This window comes from Triturus cristatus, chromosome 6 (assembly GCF_964204655.1).
Source record: "Triturus cristatus chromosome 6, aTriCri1.1, whole genome shotgun sequence".
Lineage (NCBI taxonomy): Eukaryota > Metazoa > Chordata > Amphibia > Caudata > Salamandridae > Triturus > Triturus cristatus.
Window position 1 is genome coordinate 820,002,237 of NC_140589.1, and position 19,206 is coordinate 820,021,442.

A 19,206-nucleotide genomic window follows, 5' to 3' on the forward strand; every position below is an offset into this window, starting at 1 on the left:
ACTCCTCTTTCAAATCCAGATGGTACGCTATGGGTTGATGGGTCATGCTACAAGCTCCCGAATGGTGATACGACTGCGGCATATGCCGTGACGACATTGTGTACGATTGTTGAAACTGCACGAGTGAGCTATAATTCAGCACAAGCAGCGGAATTGATCGCATTAACAAGAGCGTGTGTCGTATCAGAAGGAAAGAGAGTGAATGTATATACCGATAGTCAGTATGCGTTTGGTGTAGCACACAGTTTTGGACGCTTGTGGAGAGAGAGAGGATTTCTTACGTCGCATGGGACTAAAATCCAACATGGACAGTTGGTGAATGAGCTTCTTGAGTCACTTACTCTGCCGAAGCAAGTTGCGATTGTGAAGTGTAGTGCTCACCGAAAGGTTACGGACGATGTTGGCCGTGGTAACGCATTTGCGGACGAAGTTGTGAAAGAAACAGCGAAAAATATGATGGGTCGAATATATGTTGCAGGCCCTGCGAGACGGATTGGCGCGGCTGGAATGTGTGAGGATACGATTGAGAGTGTGAAATCGATTCAGGCCGAAGCTACGGAGAGTGAAAAAAAACGTGTGGAGAGAAACTACGGGTAGATTGGATTCGACTGGTTGTTGGGTTGAGTTGTCGGAACACCAAAGATGGATGTTACCCGATGCGTATGTGCTTGCGGTGGTTACGATGGCACATGGAATGTCTCACATCAGTGCGAAAGGGATTTGTAAGCTGTTGGCTCCAGTGTGGGAGAATCGAGGAATACCCAAGTGTGCAGAGAATGTGGTCAAAAACTGTATGGTGTGTCTGATGTATAATCCTGGTAAGGGAACTCCAACTCCAGCTGGTCACTTCACGCCTCCGACGTATCCGTTCGAGGTTTTGCAATTGGATTTTATCCACATGGAAAGATGCAACAATTTGAAATACGTCCTTGTAGTTGTTTGTGCCTTTTCTAGATGGGTAGAGGCATACCCCCTAAAAGATAATACTGCCTTGTCCACAGCTAAAGTCTTGCTCAAAGAATATTTCCCTAGGTTCGGGTTGCCAAGGATGGTGTTGAGTGATAACGGAAGTGAGTTTGTGGGCAGGATCATGAAGAGAGTATGTGAGGGTTTGGGCATAAAACAGAAATTCCACGCTGCGAATCATCCCCAATCAACTGGTTTAGTGGAGTGCTATAATGGCACTCTGAAGCTGAAGTTAGCCAAGATTCAGGCGAGTTCTGGTCTCCAATGGCCCGATGCCTTGCCATTGGCACTTTTGTCAACTAGAACTACAGTGCATTCCCGAATTGGACTTAGTCCGTATGAAATTGTTTTTGGTCGACCGGCAAATGTGTGGGGAGTGCCGAGACCAACGAATTCAGTGACTTCGATTATCCTGTGTTGGTGGACTATTTGTATGACCTGACGGCTATATTGCGTGTCTTGCATCAACAGGTTTATGATAGCTTGCCACCAGCATCTGTGGACCCAGGTCATACTATCAATCCTGGTGATTGGATCCTGGTAAAGAATTTTCAGAGGACTAAGAACGATCAGCCCCGTTGGACGGGCCCTCACCAGGTGTTGTTGTCTACAAGGACATCTGTAAAAGTCTTCGGAAAAAAAATTGGATCCACGGCCTACACTGTAAGAGGGTACCTTTACCACTGCCGTACGACCAGTGGATCCGCGAAGGCATCGCAGACACTGAAACTGAGAGATTACCGAAATTCACACCGTTTAGCGACGCTGAATTGGTATGGACAAGGTCTGAGAAAGGAGATGACGATGTCTTGCAAGCAGCTGTGCCTTCACCTTTAAGATTGGACACCACTGAACCTGAACTGTTGTTTCAAAGTCAGACAGAGCCTGGAAAAAGTTGTTATAACCTGCGGTCTTGAGACAATGGACTAATAAAGAACAAATAATTCCTTTCATTTTGAGAACAGCACTCTCTCAGTCGAGAAACTGTTTTGATCCTTTTTTTATTTATTTCGAACCACCATCCGGGTTCAGCTGTAAGGTCGCGGTGTAAAGACTTGGGATTGCAGCCGTGTAGACACAAGGTCAATGGTTCTGGTTGGTCCTAGGGCGTTCCCTGGACTGACAGACGCACTCCTTAGCAGAAGAAAACCAACCGCCGCGAACAGCATGGTGAGAGGATGGAATTTTTTGAGGTCAAGAGAGCTGTTGAGAAAACGAACTTTAAGATGAAACTATGCAGGATAATGCATCTCAAATGTTTTCCGATTACATGTATTATGATGTTTCTTAGCATGACGTTAGCTTTGGTGGGTTGGATTGTTTTTTCTACCCAATTGACTTCTGCACCCACTTCCCAACCTACGTCTTTTCCTATTACTACTTCTTTGCATTCCTTTCATATCTTACCCGAACACGAGCAGATAAGAAGGTCAGAATTTGTAAATAACTCATTTATACAGCTTCTGCATCAACATCAGTTGGTGGTGAACGTCACTAATTGTTGGGTGTGTGGTCTTATGCCACACACTATGGATAGAGGTATTCCCTATCTGGTACTGCCGTTTAGTCAGAATGGGTCTTTATGGGCTTTCCAGACGATGGTCATTTATGCTATTGAAGTCTATCCCCTACGTTCCATAAGAGATAACTCAAGTAATAAAGCCTTGGTGAAGGGAATTGCGAATATGAGTAGGGATATCAATACGTATAGGACTATTCCCAAAGATGAGTTACTAGCTTATGTTGGCTGGAACGCGACTGGATACAGTGTTAGCCTGAGTGAAAAACAGAGACGAAAGAGGTCACCCCCGATTTGGATCATACCCCACCGAGGTCATTTTTGTCTGCAAGGTATTGGCAGGAATCCAGATAATGCTCCGACAGTATACGAGGCCATCTCCAGGCTACATAAGATCTCCAAGTCAATACATACGGACGGAGGAGATTGGTCGTTAACTGGATGGTTTTGGGAACTGTTATCCGCTTGGGGATGGAGGATTCTGTCGATCATTGGTGTGGTTTTAGCGATTCTTTTCTTGTGTTGTCTCTGTGGACAGCGTGGTCCTGCCATGTGTGGCCTTTGTGCTACTACCTGTGTTAGGAGACCGCCTGTCTTGAGAAAGGTACAGAGAGCTAAGATGATGTTTCAACAGCACCTTGATGATTTGATGAATATCGACATCAATTCAGATGCAGACTGAGATTGCCTATGTAAAGGCAAAAGGAGGGTCTGAGGTTCCGTGAAATCTGAACCTGCGTAATAAATATCATGGTTCCGTTACGATTTTTGTAACAGCGAACCGTAACTAGTGAGTTCAGCTAGTACGTGTGTTTTCGTCACATTACACCGATGGATTCACTGCGTATTTAGGGTTTTCGTTCCGAACCCTGGGTTCCATTTTGCGCATGGTAGCCATTTTGTGGTTGCCCTCACATAGGCCGATGACTGTGGTTAAACGAGCTCTTTGGTCAGGCTCACCTTAGCTCGAGTTTGTGCTGACTCCTACATGACTCAAGTGAACTGACCTTGTTGCCTGAGGCCGACCCTGCCAAACGCGTTCCCGCCCGCTAGCTGATCTTGATTAAGGGTCAGAGCACGGGGTCTCGTAAAGTTTTATTGCACACAAACATGCCCCATCCTACTTCTATCTGTTTCTGTTTCTTCTTTTATGGTCCATTTACGATATGGGTTGTGGTCTCTTTATTATGGGTCTGTCCGGCTTGTCTAAAGAAGAATGTTGGGATTGTTCGATGATTGATCATGGGCCGGACAAATGAAAAGTGGGTTTTACCATCATGCGATACTTTTGGTGTGGTTACATGCGATTGGACAATTTGTAAAATAATGGGTGTTTGTCTGGAATGTGATGTTTCTGGCATAAAAAGGGATGACTTGCTTTGTAAATTTGAGCAGTCTCCTGAGAACTCATACCGTGATGACTTCTAGGACTCCTGTTAGTGGCTGCAGCCAATAAATTCGATCTCTGACGCCACCAAGAAGTATCCTGTGTCTCTGTATTCTAAGACCGGTGAACCCGAAGACTTTGGGCGTGCCCCTGGCGCCGCTGGGTTCTTAAAACCCGGTTCTTCAGACTTTCAGGGAATGTTAAAGGCCCTGGTTTTGAACAACACTCAAAATGTTAAGCATATCCAACTGCTCGAAACTATCACCAAATCACTAAAGAATGAAATCAAGGACGCTACCCTGGCAGGTGAATCAAAAGGGAGTATTGCTAAATTCGGTCCTCTATCTGTGCCCCAAGAGGTGATGCCTCCTACTGTTTGCACTCTAGATGATGAGACATATATTTCAAGACTCTCCTACCTAGTCTTGAAAAGGGGGAGTGTCTTTGGGAAAAGAAGGATCCTGTCAAAGTTTAGACTTTCCCTGTTGTCGAGATTGGGGGCAGGAAAGAGAGCTCCCAGAAGGAGGGGAAGTAGAAAGCGTGTGCCTCGACTGAAGTTGCGTGGAGTGAGTCCTCTCAGACAACCTCCTGTCTTCAATTTCAGTGGTGAGCCTTGTGATAAGTAAGAAACCAGTCTCCAGGGGAAACTCTAGTAAGAAAGGTATAAGGATGTTGAGGAAATTACCAGGGAGAGGTAAACCTGAGGAATGTTTAACTGTAGTAAATGAGTCCACTGGGGTAAAAGTACCAAAGAGAGACTCCCACTCAATTTTGCATCTCGTAGCTGTGATCCTGTTCACAAAAAGACCCCTCCGGTCCAAGTAGGAAGGGACTCCAAGTCTAGGGTGCCGCCACAGTTATTTTTAAAGCTGCAATCCAAAAGGAAAATGCAGAACTCAGCCAGTCAACCCCTAAACAGATTTAAGCTGTTAAGCGTATTTGCAAACATTAAAAGATTAAGGAATATTCCCTCAAAAGATCTGGCATTGATGGGTTATAGAAAATTAGCAGGGGAAGAACTAACAAGCGTACTGTTTGCCTCTGAGGAGCCGAAGAGCTTAGTGGAAGCCTCTGGTCCAGCCTTGGCAGTAAATGGCATTTGTCTCTGTGAAGGAATCAAGGCAAAGCGGGAGGCCATTGGAAAACCAGGGGAGGGTTGCTCCCCCATAAAACCCCATTTTTATGTGAACGTGGAGGGTTAAAACATAATCAGATTACCTTTACCAGGTTCCTGGGTGTACGGCAGAAAATAGGAGTTGGAGGGTGTTGGTGGGAACGCAATGGGTCCCAAGAAAGAATTGGTTCTATCATGTTCCAAAATGACAGAACCCTATACATGAGAAATCAAAATATGTCCCACCTCCCGGATCTCAATAAACCCAAGAGGAACGATGGCTATACTCGACAGAGGTACATCCCTTGGGGAGTGGAGAGCCACCCTTTGAAAGACATGCAAGGTAGCCACTTTGCTGCCTGGAGTGGTGGAGGTGCTGGGGAGATCGATTGATAGGAGTCAGGGCATCTACTGGCAGGTTGTGTCTTTGTATGGAACGTACATAAGTTCAAGTTAATGGAAAAAGAAAACTACAGAGAGGTTATGACCAAATACCCAGTACTGTTCCTACAGGAAACCTGGTTGCTGGAGTGCCCAGTGGTTGAGGGGTTTGTTGCTAAAGTACAAAACGCCAAGGCCTTGACAAGAGGAAGAGCAGTAGGTGGATTGCTAATACTGGTGGCTGTCCGCTATGAGAAGATAAAGAAGCTTCAAACTACCTGTGTATGGGTCCTTGTCTATTTAATTGATTTGTTCACTGACGATGTGGGGGTAAAGCAAATGGTGTCCCTTAACTTATATTTTCTTCCAGGGGAGAGGAGTTGGCCTAACAGCTAGGGTGCTTGACCTCGGACCTGAGGAACTGGGTTCGAGTCACGGCAACGACGCTGAACATCCTGTGATTCTGGGCAAATCACTTAAACCCCCTCGTGCCCAACAAAAAATGAATGTGTGTCCTCATGTAATGTAACTGGAACTGTTGCTATGTAAAGCACTCTGATACCTGATTGGATTCGGATCAAGTTCGCGCTATATAAAATTCTGCAAAAAAAAATTAAAATCCACCTCTCACCTGTGTGTGAATTGCTGAATTTGGTCAACGATGTGAAAAAACTGTAATTTGATTATTCTGTTTGATCTGTGGTGGGGGATATTTTTACGAAAAATCAGCATTTGAGGAGTTTGATGACTCAATGAAAGAGTTATGGTTGACATTAAACATTACTGGCTGCATCTCCCGGCAAGCATCAGGGAAGGAGACGGAAAGGTAATGCCCTGTTTAGCCCAGCAGAATTTGATTAATGTTTCCAGTCGGTGCAATGATGACATTCCTGTCACTAAAAACTTTAAACATGTTAACAGAAACATGCCCATTGATTATGTGTTTTGTTGCAATTCATCAAGTTTATAGTGTGAAAAGCTTTAGAGCTCTTGATTTGGGATCCAGTGATCACGTTGCTCTTAGTTTGGAGTTTACAGATTATTTTTTGACCTGTGAAAGTGTTACCATGTCCCTTGAGGTAGTTTACCATAGCAGAATTTGAGTTCTGATCACTGAAAATGCTCTACATGCCATTTCCTCTATTGAGTTTGAGCACTTAAACTTGGATGCAGGCCAAGATGCGCAGGGTTGGTACTACAGATTGAGAAAGTAATTGCTAGTCCACTTGAAGCTGGCAAAGGGGGGCCCATATCAAGCCAGCAGGACTAGAGGAAAGGGTAACAGCTGGTTTGATGATTGTGCCAGGAGGGCTGAAGAGTGGTGAACAGCCAACAGCCAAACATAAATAGCCAAGAACCATGTTCAGTGCCCTTGTAAGTGGGATAGAAAGTACTCAATGAGACACCTATTTATGGACTGTGTATTCTTCCTCGATGAAAGGAAGAAGATTCTCTGGTCTGTTTTAAAAAGATATGGGATACGGTTGAGAGAAATGGGCCTAAATTTGATATGCAGCTTCAGACTTCAGCATGTAGCCAATGCCACTGGTCAATACCTGCGCAATACCATAACATCTTATGCTAGACCTTCTACCTCTTAGTGTCTCAGACGAGGATGTCCCTGATTAGGACACTGGTCTTGAGAAGGTAAATCTGGCTTAGCTAGTGAGGTTAGATTGAACGAGATCCTGTGACTACAATAACTCGGCTTTACACGCTGCACTTTATAATGTTTTAGCCAGCAAAATTTGTTGCATGCTGCTGGCTAATCCTTTATTATTACAAATGTTTTCATGCGTGTGGGATAATGGGCTAATGACCCTTTTGCTGAGTTTTAGCGAAAAGAAATTTTAACTTCTATACAGTTCTTTATTCATTATAGGCCAATGACATGTGTTGGTTGAATTGATTTAATTAAGTGCTATGCATTGCTGATTTTATGATATTTGTATTTGTGTATGTCAATGAATTGGATAATGTGCAATATTTTTGTAAGAATGTATTTCGTGGAAAAAAGACTTGTTTTGCCTGACTGACTGTGGCACCTCGCTGTAGGCAAAGAGAAGGCATGGAAAGAGGACATCCCATGTATGCCTCATGGGCTCAAGCAGGGTCATAATAGTGCCCTTCAAGGTCTTGTTGAATCTCTTCACAAGACCATTAGCTTGGGGGTGATCGGGTGTGGTGAGCTTATAAATTACACCACACTCATCAAACATGGACTTCATATATGCAGACATGAAGTTAGTGTCTCTGTCACACACTACCTCCTTGGGGAACCCCATACAGGTAAAGATCCCCATCAGAGCTCTAGCCACTAACGGTGCAGTCACTGACCTAAGAGGGATGGTCATTGGGTAGCAGATGGCATGGTCTCTGTTGCCTAAGGCTGTCTTGGGGTCCAACGGTTCAAAGATGGTGCCAATGACTGGTAATGGGACCTGGGGAGGTTTTAGTTTTTCCCCTGATTTCCCACTGGCCTGGCAGGTGGGACAGATCTTAAAGAATGCATCTGAAGCTGTCTTCTTTCTGGGCTAATACAAGTGGGAGACAAGCCTGGTGAAGGTCTTGTCTTGCCTGAAATGTCTGGCCAGGGGGATGTTGTGAGCAAAACCCAGTAGGATGTTCCTGTAACACTGGGGCACCACCACCACACAGGTTTCCCCCAGCACCAGGAGCCTTAGGCTCGCTATAGAGGTGATCATTCTCCCAGTAGATCAGGTGATCCCCAAAGGCTGCACCTGCTGCGTGGGCTGAGGCCACTGATTCAAGCCATCAAGAGTGGGACGCTCTTTCTGCGCTCTGCAGAATTCCTCCCTGGTGGACCCACCGTCAACATGCCAGCTAGCAAGCTCAGTTAGGTCACCTAGGGTGACAGTGTCTTCCCCGGTTGGCTCAGGGACTTTTCCTCAGGGATCCCATCAACCTTTACCGCAGGAACGTTGGTAGCTTGTTTCCCACACCCCCTGCCCCCTCCTTGGAAGCTACCTGGACCAGTGTTCCAGGCTCCAGATGCCCTTGACCCCCTTCCTGGGTATCCATGGACCGTGTGGTCATACAGACCCAGTCAGGCAATCCCATTATCTCCAAGTGAGACCTGAGCTGTACCTCCCTCCAGGCAATGTGCCCCAGAGGGTTGCCTAGAAAATATTCAACAGACAGGGCAAGGCAGAGCTCACAGCAACTTTCAGAGAACCTGAGAACCCCACCACTCAAAGGGAACCAGAGCCACTGGTAAATGGCTCTCTCGGTTGTCCACGACTATGAAATGGTGGAATGTGTTTGGTAGGACCTGTTCTGCAGACGCCAACTGACACTTGACTGTAGTGAAGCTAGCTCCTGTGTCTCACAAAGCCTCCACCAATTGCCCATTAATAGAGACCCACTGCCTATACCTTGAAGTATTTGCAGGCATGTGGCCTTTAGCCACCATCTCTTTATCCCTTAGGGAAACTAGGGTCTCCTCTGTGAGGCCCTCAAAGGTGTCTGGGACTACCTCCTTCTTGAAGTCCGCTTCCTCAACAAGCTTCCTGGTGTCAGACAGCTTACTGTTCACTAGGGGCCCGATTCACAGAAGTAACTTAAGACAAAATCCTAAACTTACTACTTTTGGAATTCACAGAAGGCATTTAGTAGTAGCAAAGTTAGGATTTTGTTTCAAGTCTGTCTTAAGTCTGTCCTAAGTTTGTCTTACGTCTGTCTCAAGTCTGTCTTAAATCTGTCAAAAGTCTGTCCTATGTTTGTCTTAAGTTTGTCTTAAGTTTGTCTTAAGTCAGTCTTAAGTCTGTCTTAAGTCTGTCTGGCATTTACAACTGGTGCCCAAGGATCACTTTAACTATTGAACTGCAGTTGGGCACAAGTTATTTATTATGGGCTCTGAACTATTCAGGTGTAGCCAGTTCATCTAGTCAAGGCTTAGTCTATGAGGAGATAGTGGTAAGGATCACAGATACAGCATGACAGAGGAGTAGCTATCACTCAATAAATTCCATCTTCAGCCAATGATATATTGTCAAAAACTTGAATACAATTGTTATTACCATATCAATAAAAAGAGCAGTTTAAAACATGTTACAGGAACAAGACCAAAAGGTGGAAGCTTCTTCTGAGCCTGTGATATAACCAGAAGTTAAAAAGCTCACTCTGGGACTGTGAAGTAATCACAAACATTTTTGTTCAGTTTTCTGTGCAAGCCATGGATTTGCTATAAATTCTAATACTATGGATGTACTGTTTCTTCGCAAGGATGACTTGCCATCAGTTTTTTCACCCTGCCAAATCAAATTACAAAATGGATTATTTTTATTATAGAGGAACCAAACCTACCAAAACTTTACTTGCCTTTTAAAGAGGAAGAAACAGGGAACAGGGGCGTGGCCAAGTCGGCCAAGATGGCGGTTGTTACTCCTTGAGCCCTTGGCTCACCTGTCGAGACTCCGCAGCCATCCTAGCTGCTGGCACCTGCCCTGAATAGGGGGCATTGGTCTTTGTCAACCCCTGTGGAGCAACTGTCTCCATGTCTTATCGTGGAACATGCCAACAGATCATTGGTGGCGGCCCCTCTGCCCGGGGCTCCTCCATGACCGATGATTGCTAAGATCCTTAACTACAAGTACAAGGAGGTCATCCTCCGAATTGCCCAGAAGAAGGCTCCCACGAGTTTTCAATCACCCAGGATCCTCATCTTTCCAGATTATACCAGACTGGTACAGCGACAACGCAAATCCTTCAAGGTTGTTAGACAGAAGTTGCAAGTGAGGTACTTGCTTTACATGCTCCTCTTCCTCGCCCGACTACAGGTTATTCACGCTTCTAAATCTTTCTTCTATGAAACACCTAAGCAGCGTCTGAATGGGTTCCAGAACACGGGCTCCTACTCAGCAACTCGCCCCCTTTATATGAGACTGTAGGTGGAAGTCCTTGCTGGCAAAGCAGTGGCTATGGGAGGAGTTCCAATAAGGGGAGAGTGCGGGCCAGTTGGTCCCCTGCCTATTCCACCATAGACGCCCCCAGTCTTCCATGCGAGGATGACATCAGGCCCCCATCACCAGTGGCTCTCCTCTAAAATGAGAAAGTGTGGATTTGGCCTTGACTCCAGCGGACAAGTGTAGCTGAACATAGGCCAGAGTTGCTGCTATGGTTGCCTACTGGACTTGAATGACTTACAATGCCAGCAGCACGATATCCTTTTCAACTGGGACTTTCTGTTGGGGTGACATATTTTGATTCGCTCCAAAATTTGGCTTTATGCTGTTTTTAATTTACACTGCTGGGACTACAGATACCTCTGGAGTGAAAGTGTTGATGGGGGTGTGTTGAGGCAGTTGGTTGGGGTAGGTTGCCCTGTTTGACCTTGTGTTTTTGCATTCCAGGCAGGCTGCGATCCTGATAGTTCTCCCCCCCAGGAGTGCCCATGATGGGGTTGTCAACGCTCATATATCCTGTTCATAACCCAATGGCTCTTAAAATAATGACATAGAATATCAATGATCTGAACGACCAAATTAAGCGGAATGCAGTACTGTGTTTTTGCGAAACCCCATACTCCTGACATGCTCTTATTGCAAGAGACGCATCTCCTGGGCACTTGATGCCCTTTCCTTGACCAATATGGCTTTGAGAAGATCAACAATGCTGTTTACACTCAGGGCCCCCGAGGAATGGCCATCTTGATCCATAAACACCTGCTCATGGTGGTCTGGTCTGGTACACAAGGGGGGAGGGAGCACAAAGCCTCTCATCCCAGCACAGTTCACCCCTTTGCGTTCTGGTAAATGCAGTACGCTTACTTCAAAGTTGTTGTAGTTTTTCACCAAAGTTGGTGCAGGTAGTGCTGTTATCTCTAGACACGTGTTTTGGGGTTTAGCCCTTCATCAATAGAGTGCAGAAGTAGTAGAGAGTAGAGAGATCCATTGAGCCACATAGCTGATGAGCTCACTTGGGATGCACCTGTGGAGTGGTACTGTGACCTGTTATGACTTGGGCAGCATTTAAAAAACTCCAGATGACTTTTCTGTGCTCTTTACTTCTTCTGCTCTCTACGCCCTCTCAGCAGCTGATGCGAGGGACCTCAGTGAATCCATCCCCCTTGAAGAAATCAACACTGGCCTATCAGACATGAATCCTGGTAAAACACTTGGCTCTGTTGGCTTCCCAGTGGAGTGCTACAGGAAGTTCTGGAAATCACTGCTGCCCCATTTACTGATGCTGTATAATGATGCCATAGTGAAGGGTCATTTTCCTGCAGAACTGAATGAGGTGACCCTAGTGGTCCTGCATAAGGCAGAGTTGTCCTCTGTGAACTGCTTGTCATATCACTCGATTATGCTTATTAATTCTGAACTTGATATCAGGGTCTAATCCCTTTACCCTTACAGATTTCAAAAAGGCCTTTGACCCTCTCAACAGGCATTTTCTGTGCGACACACTTGGTCACCTAGGCTTTGGCCCCCGTTTTATTTCTTACATGTGTGTGCTGTATGCTAGACCAACGGCTCAGATACTAGTGAATGAGGACCTCTTGCGGGTGTTTCCAATTCAGCAGGGAACCATAAAGTGTTGTCCCCTGTGCTCTTTTTTGCCTCTGTAATCAGGCCACTAGCAACGTGGGTTTGCTGCAACGTACAGGTCCGGAGGTTCCAGTTGGGGGAGGGCCAGGAGGAGGATCGCATTGCCCTATATGCTGACTATGTTCTGCCCGGCGGAGATGTGCCCCAGATTACTACACATGCTGTACCCATATGGCAAGGCATCTGGCCTGCTTGTTAATCCCTCTAAGTCCCGAGTGATTCCCCCTGATGGGTGACACGCACAATTACATCTGGCGAGACACATCCCCCTCCGTTTTTTAAGCTTTCTTTACCATGACATTCACTTTTCTCTCCTTCTTAAGCTCACCTGGCCCCTGAACCTGACATTCCTTGTCACTCACATAATGAAAGATCTGGATCTGAAGTTATCACTGCCACTCAATATTATGAGGAGAAATGCCCTTTTTAACATGATGGTTCTGCCACGGTTCATGTATGTTCTGCAAAACGTTCCCCTTTCCCTCTCTAGGAACTGGTTCACCACCATCCAGAAGGTGGAGTGTTCCTTTATGTGTGCTCACCGGGCACTGCACATTGCCATTACCTTTGGCAAGTGTGTGCAGTCAACCTTCAATGGCAGAGTAGCAGCTGTGGAATGATTGTCCATATGGAGATTGGGATGATCTGACATACCATGTTGAGCTGTTGTTTATGTCTTCGGGGACAGTTGTAGACCATCTGAATGGCTTACCGATCCCTTTCTCTCTCTGAACTTACAAGAGTGGTGTTTGGAATGTGGCAGTCGGCTGCAAGGTGGAAGGGTTACTCTCCAGACTCCCCATTGGAGAGGCACATGGCTCCTTCAAGTGGCCGGCTTGGCAGGGTTTAGGAGGTGGGACCTTATCGGTATTTCCCGCTTGGGTGACGTGTGCCAAGGGAAGCACATGTGGTCCTTTCTGGTTTTACGGGCTGACTTCCAGCTCCACTGCTCCCAGTTTTTCAAATTCCTACAACTCCAGTTTGCCCTGCTATCCCATTGTGGTTCCATGGGGGAGGTTCCTGAATTTAGTCCTATGAAGGCCAAGTTACTCATGGGCCCCTTGGACAAGGGAATGGTCTCCCATATATATCAATTACTGGTTATCAACTCACCGGGGTTGCTCTCCTCCTTACCAGCATGCTCAGAATCCTGGGTGGGTAATCTAGTAGACGGGGAATGGAGGAAGGCACTCATGGCCCTGAGGGAATTGGCTATATCCTCCAGGCTTCATTTGATACAGGTGAACTTTCTACACAATGCGTACTCGACCCCTTTGCGACTTTAGAAGATGGGTCGGCTTCCGTTGTCCACTTGTCATCGCTGCAAGATGGATGGGGATAACTTTTATCACGTAGTCTGGCTCTGCCCTGCTGTGCATCCCTACTGATCCTGAATAATGGGAGCTTTGTTCATTATGTTGGGACACCAGCGGATTGCTCACCTTGCATTGGGCTCCTGGGCCTGTTAGATTATTTAGGTGGGAGCCGATCCGACAGGTATCTTGTGGGCCTAGGGACTCTGCTTGCTAAGTGAGACATTGCCCAGAATTGGACCTCTGCTTCTGTCCCGGATTTGAGCACCTGGAACGGGGTATGGACTGGTGCACTGAGATGGAGAAGGCTGCGTATGCAGCATGAGGTTGCCACAATAGACACCATAAGATCTGGGGTGTTTGGTGGGATTACTTTGGACTCCAGGGATTGATCTGATGATCATGTCAAAGATGTGTGGCTATGTCACGAAGTGCCCCCACACAGTGAGATAGTAAGGGAAGGAGAGGAGGAAGGCGTTCTACCCCCCTTTGTCTCTCCTTTCCCTTCCTTGCAGCCTACGATACCTGTTGTGGCAGCTGATCCCGACAAAGACAGTACCGAAGCCGCTCAAACACAGCTGACTCCCCATGTGACCGGGACTCTGCAGAAGGATGTCAAAAGCGGTGCCGGCCCTTAAAAACTCAGCCAGAAGCGGAAGAAGGTGGGATCCGAACAACGAGTCGGGAGAAAGACGCCAATGCGGGAGAAGAAAGTGGACGAGGACCAAGGCGGTGTTCGTATGCGGGATGTGGGATTCCAGAAAGAGTGCCTGTAGTTATAGAGAAGAAGAACTGGTGCCCCGCCACGTTCCCAGAGGAGTGTGGCTCTCTCAGGTGCGTAGCCGGGTTTGTAACTGGCTAAAGACTACTCGAGGCAACGAGTAGAGTTAGAGCGGAGTCAAGCTGGGAGGAACAAAGACAGGAGGAAGGGTGGGAGCGGGGAATCACAGAGTTAATCTTGAAACAAATAAAGGGAACAAATACACTGGTGACGGTTGGGTGACAGAAAGCAGTTAATTCCTCACGTCCCCTGTTTCACTAAATGACACGGGCGGGTTAAAACAACAAGAAAAGACAAAAATAAGAGACTTACCTGGGTCTTGTTTTCTTTCCGAGGGACGACGGCGGGGAACCGGAACGTTCCAGAGAGGGAGCGAAGACCCTTAGAAAGAAAGAACGAAAGAAAGAAAGAAAGAAGAGTTTAAAATTGGACAGCCCACATAGAAAAGCCATGATACAATACACAGAATAAAGGGAAAATAAAGGAAAGATAAAATTAAGAATAAAGTGTATCTCTTCTTTTACGACCCCAACTGGTAATGCTTGCTCCACTGTCACAGGCTATGAGGCCATGGCTTGGTTGTGTAGCTCTGCCTTTCGTATTTCTTTTGTTTGCTTCATGTTTGAAAGATCAATAAGAATGACTTATCAAAAACAAAAAACAGGAAGAAACATCAAAGACAAACTGATCCATGAAACAACGTTGAGAAAAAAACAACCAGCACCCCAAAAACCTTCTGAACCTTCTATGTATTTCAGGCCATTTGCCGCATTGCTCCTGTAGCGCTTACACACACATTACCTGTTCCCAGACCCCAGATTTTGAATTGAGAGTACCTTGGGAAGACACATTATCCACCAATTGCAGCATTCAAGATGCAGTGCATTTGATCATATGTTCGTGCAACCCACCATATGGGGGAACGACTACCAGGATGATAATAAACTGAATATTTGACCACAAATCTCACATAAGAATAAAAACTAAATTGGTCACAAAACATTTAATGGGAAAACAAACACACCGCGAACGACCTGCAACGAGCGATAACTGAGTAATTGCAAAATAAAAGAGCCAAACACGATATTAAAAAACTGCTCATCCATGAAGAAAAGGAATAAATATTTAGAATATCCTTGTATGAAAATTGGTAAAACAATGAGATCGTGTGGTGAAAATGTCTTTGTTCTTAACCACTGCTCACATATTCTTAGCTACTTTGTAGACTGAGGGGCTTATTTATGGGATTTTGGCATAGGGCAGTTCAGAAAGGAACCTTGCTGTGCTGCCCAACGCCAAAGTGAAAGGGCAGGAGTGCACCCAGTCGTGGCTGGCAGCACCGGAGAGTGGTGGGATGGGCAAATGGGTGGGTGACTGCATTCACAAAGTTAATGAAGAAATAATTAAAAAGGCGCTAACTTGCATGAAGGTCCTCATTGCTCCTGTCCAGTTTTCTTCTGCTTGGATCTTCCTCCAGTGTGGGACCCTCAACAATAACCAGCATGAGACCAGCGCCAGGATTGGAGGGAGCAGCCTCTCTAGGTGCTCCTGGGGGCACTGGAGGCCTGGGCTTGGTCTAACCCAGCTGTCTTAAGACAGCAGGGTTAGAGGTTTCAAAGTGTGCATGTCTGACTGGCTGTCACAAGTCAGCCAATCAAAGGGACATGCACACTTAGAACTGCCCAGACAGCCCACCTCCTTCCTGCTGCTGTCACGTAGCAGGCCCTGCCTCGTCCTGACACGGGTGGATGAAAAATAAAATGGTAATAAGTTTATTTTCTTTTTCATTTTGGGGCTTTTTTAGAGCATTTTGGTTTTTTGGGGCGATGCTCCTCTGCTCAAATGGAGGAGTCACGCCCTGAATACACCATATTTAAGCAATACGGTGCATTCCTTTTTTTCTCCCTGTGCTGGCGCCGTTTCGGCAGCCAAGTGCCAATTTAGGCACCCTGGCACCATGGTGCAACGGTGCCTCCGTTGCTTGCAGGATTGTTTTGTGCAGGAAGGGATACCTTCCTGCACAAAAACAATCCTAAGGGGCATTTCCCTCTGTCTGTGTGTGCTGCAGCACACATAGAAAGAGGAAAAAACAAGGAGAAATAAACATATTTCTCCTCATTACGCCTCACCTTGGGAGGCATACGGATTTGGCGCTTCCCCAGGTTTACATCACTTTATAAATCTGGAGCAGCATCAAATTCCCATGGGTGTTGCGTGAGAAAACCCACAACAACGCCCATGGAACACCTCCCAGGCGCAGAATATGTTGAAGCTTCAATTTGCACTGCGTCGCCTTACTCATGATTTATGAGACCACTCAAAGCCACTCATGGGTGGCTTTGTGTGGCTTCATAAATCAAAATGAAAGGCCTGCGCATACCTATGTACGTGGTGTATAGGTGATGCAGGGCTCTCATTATTAAGCCCCTGTATTATACCCCATTATTTTGCAGTCTCTTCTAGCAGTATTTTCGGGCAGGTGACTAGACCTGATTATAACCCCGAGTACTCAAGAACAAAAACTTCGATCTATCAGAAAAAAAAAAGATTTTAATATATATAGACCATGGAACTCAGAAAACCCTCATTGGTAACAGATACCATCCAAAAACACCAGGGTCTAGGCGTTCAGCAGATGCATGTTTATGAGCATTTTTTGATTACAAGTCCCTCCATCCCCAAGTAGCAGCGCAGTATGCAACGTCATCCCACATAGCACGCATAATGGTTCCATGCATTTCCGTGCATCGCTTGCGACCGGGTGAGCTATCACCAACCAGACAGTGGCGCAGCATAGGCCCCCAGCTCCAGCGGTGCGGGGCCCCTGAGCTGCAGGGGGCCCCCTCTGCACAGTATCCTGGCCTGAGAGCTCCTGATTGAGCCTGGAGGGGGTCCCTTCCATGTAGCTTGCAGGGGGGGGCCTCTCAAGTTTCGTTACGCCACTGCAAGGAGAAGGCACATAAAATGGTGCCATAGTCCGCTTCCCTTATCGTGGTGACAGTGCCTGGAAAAAAAACATTAATTGGACTAGAGGTAGGCGCCATATCCCTAACAAATGAAATTAGGCACCTCAAAATGCTTAACTAACGAACCATGAAGTATTTCCCCCATGTGGAACAGACTCGATTATGTTTTGTAGCTTTGCCTGGTAAACGTATGATGCCCCTTCCTCAAATGACTGGCAGATGTAACTTTGTTATGTGGGCATCTATAGAAAGCTCACGCACATAGAAGGATGCGTACATCACTAGATGCATAAAGTTTGCGGTGTATTTACAAAGGTGGCGTGAGATACAGCCCTTCTTGAGTCTATAGTGGGCAGCGTTTACGTAAACGTAATCCTAATAACCAGTGTGCAAAGCATGGTACTCATTACAATAAAAACGTGCTTATTGGACATTTTGAAATAATAATTATTGTGCAATTAATTCTTTCAGGAGCAGATCCTAATGCTGTGTTTATTGTAGCAGGCCGACTTGCCATATTGTGGGAAATATTAACAAGGAACAGGGAAAATTAACGCTAAGGGCGCTTAGCGTTAATTTTTTTAACGCCCGCTATCGCTGGATAATATCGCCTGGTTATCGCGTTATTAACAACGCTAACCGCCTAGGCGATAAAAAATCAAGCGATAGCGGCATTTTGGGAGGTTATCTCTGGTAATGCAGCGATAAAACTGCAAGGATAGGGATATCCTTGTTGATAGCCCATGGTGGACTTAGCCATGTAATCCACCTCCCATTGGGTTACATGGCTAACTCTGAAAATTAGCAAACGTAAAAAAGCAGCGTTAACCGTGGTTAGCGCTGCTTTTTTTGTCTCTAACAGGGTTAGCGTGAAGCTTGATAATAGGAGAACTGTCGCTTAGTGACATCTCTCCTATTATTTTGCTCTGGAACGCCCACTTTGCATCTCATTAGAGATGCAAAGGGAAGCGTAGTGAAAAAGGGTGCTAACATGCGATTTTGCATTTTAGCACCCTGTTGTTGATAGGGCGATATTTTTATCTCCGCTTCTTTGGCTTTTAAAGCCAAAAACGCGGAGATAAAGCCCTTGTTAATATGCCCCTGTGTTCTTTTGCTGTCATCACACTACACCATAGAACCCTCAGGGTTAGTGGAGAGGCATTTTGAGAAGTGCCCTTGGGTCTTGATGAAGGCTCATTGACCAATGAGGCAGAAACATGTCAATGAAGATTAAAGTTATGAGGTTGGATTCATAATTCACCTTTTTCCTATCACGTTAATTTTTAATCTCTCACTTGTGAGCTCAAACATTAATAAAATGAGGAGATACAGTGTTAACAGTCAAGGGACCCGGATATGGTAGGCACATCAAATATTGCTCAAAAAAGGAAGCGCCCTATAAGAGCCCACCAAGCAATCTGTTTGCTAGTGGGGAAGGACCTCTATAATGAATATGCCTCCTACTGTACTAACGTCCTAATAACTGAGCTGAACTAGCTCTGTTGTTCATAATAGACAATGTCCTTGCATAGGGACAGTACAGCCATAAGATTTGGATTTACCTCTCTTGGGAGAAAGTACTATACTGTTACTTCTTTAAAAATAAACTTAGAGGGGCGTGGCCAAGATGGCGAGGTGAGCGGACGTCTTCCCTGCGAGCTCCCGGACCCGTAAGCCCCTAGACCCGGTTCTACTGCAGAATCTCCCCCTGTTCTGTGGGGGAAGCGGCGGAGGAAGCGGCGGAGTGCTGGTGGGGTTGAGCTGAGACCGGGAGTCCCTGGGGGGCACCGGCGGCACCCAGCGGCCCACACGAGAGACGGGCGGCCAGGAGGCGGAGCGACGGGCCGAGCCTGACAGACGCGATCCTGGGCTGAGATCTACGTGAGTGCCCGGGGCTGGAGGTGCGGCCTACCGCTACATAGCGGAGGGGCCTGGAGACAGGCCGTGGGGTGCTACGAACGGACCAGCAGGGTGAGCGGCCTACGGACGGCGACTGGGGGTGTCACTTAGCCCTGGGACACACGCTGCTCCACCGCGCGCCGCCACACTGGCCCCAGAGACACGTGGCGATTGAGCCCGCGAATGGTACCCGGGAGCTGAGGCGATGGGACGAGACGCCGACAGTGGGGTAGCGCGGAGCTCTAAAGGCAGCGAGCGTCCAGCGGAGTGAGCTGCACCGATCGGCACCTTAAGCGAGTGAGGAGGCTCTC